Consider the following 4178-nt stretch of genomic DNA (forward strand, 5'->3'; position numbering starts at 1 on the left):
TTTCTTTCTCTCTCTCTTTCTTTCTTTCTTTCTTTCTTTCTTTCTTTCTTTCTTTCTTTCTTTCTTTCTTCTTATTCTCTCTCTCTTATTCTCTCTCTTATTCTCTCTCTCTATTTCCATGTCTCTTTCTGTCAGTTTCTTCTACTTTTCCACTATCGTCTGCTCTCCTTCAATCACGCTCACTCTGTCTGCCTGTCTGTCTGTCTGTCTGTCTCTGTTTCTCTCTCTCCCCTCTCTCCTCTCTCTCTCCCCTCTCTCCTCCCTCTTTTCCATCTCCTCCCTCTTTTCCATCTCCTCTCTCTCTCCCCTCATATCTAATAAATCAACATACCTCTCTAACCTCCACTTCTATTTCCCGTCGTTCTATCTTTCTTTCTTTGTTCTCTTTCATTTTCTCTTTCATTGCTTTGTACCCTACCATTTACACATTCTTTCTTTTTTGTCTCACTTTCATCCTCTCTTCCTTTTCTCTTTCCTGTCTGTTTCCTGTCTGTTCTATCTTTCTTTCTTTCTTTCTTCACTCCATTTTTTTCAACTTCTGCTTGTGTGTCTTACGATTTTTCTTTTTTCCTTCATTTATCTCTTTCTCTCTCTTTTTCTTTTATCCTGTCTGCTCTCTTCCCTACCTCTTCTCTCTCATCTCCTCTACCCACTCGAACACAACATCTACACGCTAACGTGATCCCTTAAACCAAATTACAACACAGACAAGGTCTAGAGGTCAGATTACATTTCAAAGTCTCGTTGCTGTCGTCCCACCAACCTCGCTCTTTCCTCCTTTAACTAAACTAATAAACAAAAAACCAAAAAGCAAAAAAGAAAAAAAAAACAAAAAAAAAAAGAAACAAACAAAAAAGCTCAACAAACTCCAGTTAAAATAAAAGTTATAATATAGATTTTAACGAAAGCACAAGGCTACAAACTTTGTGGGAAAGAGGTATATTTGATTATATCGATTTCTATTCTTGGCTAATATCTTATTGATCGCTTAGTACATTACTGGTGCCATAACAATGCGCTTTTTACTGATGCTACAACGAACATCTACAGATTTTAGCCAACACTGCATGTTATAGACAAATGTCTAAAAACCCTGTATCTTTATACATTATTTTCAATTACAGGGGATAGTTTTAACCCTAGTACAACATAATTATTCATTAATTGAACTGCTTGTTAAGAATGCATTATAGATGCAAACTAGCTTATCTGATTAACTTAAGCTCTTGGTAATAAGTTGCGTTTCGTTAGACAGTCGTAGAGGGTTTTCAATTGTTGATGAAGTCCCAAGACAAGAATCGTGCAGATCTGCGGGCTCTTTCCAACAAGCACCAACTTCTTCGTGAGTATCTTGATCAGAAACTTAAACTATCTGCTCAACAAAATCATTGTCAATGATGTCCTTTTCTTTGCGTTCTCTCTGGCAGTAACATCATCCCAAAAGTTTATTACGCCAGAAATATTCCCTGTCTGATGCCATTTACATTAGATATATGCCAAAAGAGGAGTGAAAAGTCTGGTTCACATTCATGGAACTGAGAGGCTGACCAAGTAAATCACAGCTGTCGTTGTAGTAATTTTTTGTGACATTGTACGCCTTTTGTCGTGTCCTGTCATAGGCCGTTGAGATAGGCACATCGACTGTTTGCCACTACTGTCAAACAATTGAGCAAAGTGTTTTCGGAGAAATTGCACACATTGTCCAGGAATTGAGTAGCATGTGTTCATCGAAGTTAGTTAAAGATCTAACTGTGGATTAGTTGCCACGTTGTGATTTTGCCAATCAGGTCAATTGAATGGCATTCGCGCCCATGTGCTTTGGAACAATCACTTTAGTTTGATAGCGTGATCTTTGTGCTTTGTGGCGAAGGAATAATGCTATTTCTGACTTTAGTAAGTCGTTTGTGGATAACTTTCCTAATCATTACATCTTGTAAACTGCTGGCTATCACCCGCCTCTAATCTATTTTCATTCCTGTTTCTTTGCTATACTCTGTCGTGCAGATCATAAACTATGCTCTGTGTAGACAATCAACCAAAATTCTGAATTTTGTATTCAATGCCACTTTGTCAACCTAATAAATAACCTGTGTAGATACGATCTGAATACTCCGATGTACATTGGCATATTCGGTAATTCCAGTCGGTACATGTCAGCCAATTAGAAAAACGCCAGGAGGTTTGAGTGGCCTTTTACATTTCATTCTCTTATTGGCTACTTTTACACAATCCCATTGCATGTCAATGAAGCCATTTCAGTCGCTTGTTAATACTATCGAATTATTTTAAATACCTTCAGATGCCCGCTTGTCCTGCTTCAGTACATAAACGGCCACTAGCCTGAAGGTATTTCATTTCATGCTATTCACATCCAGGACCACCGACTTCACATTCAGACCATTGTTACTTTACTAGATCCGGATTGATGAGTGTACATGTGCCTCAAAAGTCTCATGTTCATATGTAACAAAGAATACTTTTGTGCAGTTATAAAATCTTGAAAGCAGAACTCCATCAATTATAAAGCGAAATCTCAACGGAAATCGAAACCATAAATACTCTAAAGAATATCCGAAAGTTGTTTAGGATTATTTGCATACATATATGCGACACGTTTGCGGCATTTCCCACACTATTCTAACCTTTAAAATGACTGAGCAGATTTGTCGAAGGTCGATACTTTCAATGTAATAATAACAAAGAATAAGAATTTCCCGATCGAATCTCAGTTGTAAAAACGAAGCCAAAATAAATGCAAAATGTATACGAAATAGGAACTTATTTTGTCGGTAGATATCAATGTTAACGCTGGAGCAAAAACTATCAGAGAGTTTATTCTATACCGCCAAATATAGGGAAGCATTAGCAAACAATACGTTTATCGATTCTCGCAGGAGTTTCGCATCCACAAATAAGAATATTTTTTTTAAAATGCAACGATAATAAAATAAAATATATGTAAATATTGGAAAACATAAATTTTATACTTTGATGCAAGATCTTCGATATCTTTTGTGTGGAATCACCAATTTCTCAATCTTTCTCACTTTATACTGCCTCAGTTTTCCTTCTCGTTTGACTTCTTATTCTCGAGTTGCATAACAAAATAGTGTTCTGTTTCTAAAAATTAGTATGAGGTAAAGTACGTGATTTTCTGCCATGTTAATGTTTGCGTCACCACTAGAAAAACCGGACATTTAATATTAGCGAACAAATATCAAATGTCTTTGAATATTTGTGCGAGTCTCTCAAGCCATTGCCTTGTGAGGAACGTTATCGAAAGTTTCGTAATTATGTGGCGTATCCATGGAAGATGAGAACTCAATACTGCAAGCTTATGACACACCTGCACATTGCTTAGTGAACCCCACTACTGAGTGTAGTCAATTGTTCCCTACCCACGATTCCGATTTTAAAATAGGTAGACTGAATAAACGAGATTTGACTTAACGATACAAGACTGTATCTGTAACTGAAAACGAACCCTGCATCATTTGATTGGTAATATAACACAGTATGCAGGGATTTTCTAAAAAATTCTCTGCTACTTGTCTACAAAATCTTCAAGAAGCAGATATGAGTGATACACATCCTGAAGGACATTGTGGTTACAGAGAGGACAAATTTAAAGAAATGAGTCCGTGCCTGGCCGAATCAAATATTTGTTTCCTTTCTGAACTGTTGTGCGGCGGTAAAACTTCGTGTCTGAACCGACACGGTCTATCTATCTATCTATCTATCTATCTATCTATCTATCTATCTATCTATTTATCTATCTATCTATCTATCTGAAGGACGTGCTGTCACATCGGCTGCAGAGGTAAACGTTTATTGGACATTTTATTGTCCACATTTTGTTGGAATTTTTAAATATTTTTGTTGCGAAGCACCTAGGCTTCATTTCTGTGTATTTTCAAAGGCAGGAATTGGCCCCCAGGGGCAGTTTCGGCCCTAGCAAAATTCAAAAATTTCCTTCTCGACATTTGAAAAATGTCGAGAAACAATTTCGGAACGCTTGTCTTGTTCTTTTGATGAGCATTTCCCGAGGTTTCAGATGCCAGAAGAGAAAAAAGAACAGAGTAGCGCGTGCTCACACAGTAACAGGAACGCTGTTGCTGTAAACGTCACAAAGACGGCGATTACAGCTACTAACAGCCCTCTCACCACCACCACCACCA

Source organism: Octopus bimaculoides, chromosome 6 (genome assembly GCF_001194135.2).
Source record: "Octopus bimaculoides isolate UCB-OBI-ISO-001 chromosome 6, ASM119413v2, whole genome shotgun sequence".
NCBI classification, from domain to species: Eukaryota; Metazoa; Mollusca; class Cephalopoda; order Octopoda; family Octopodidae; genus Octopus; species Octopus bimaculoides.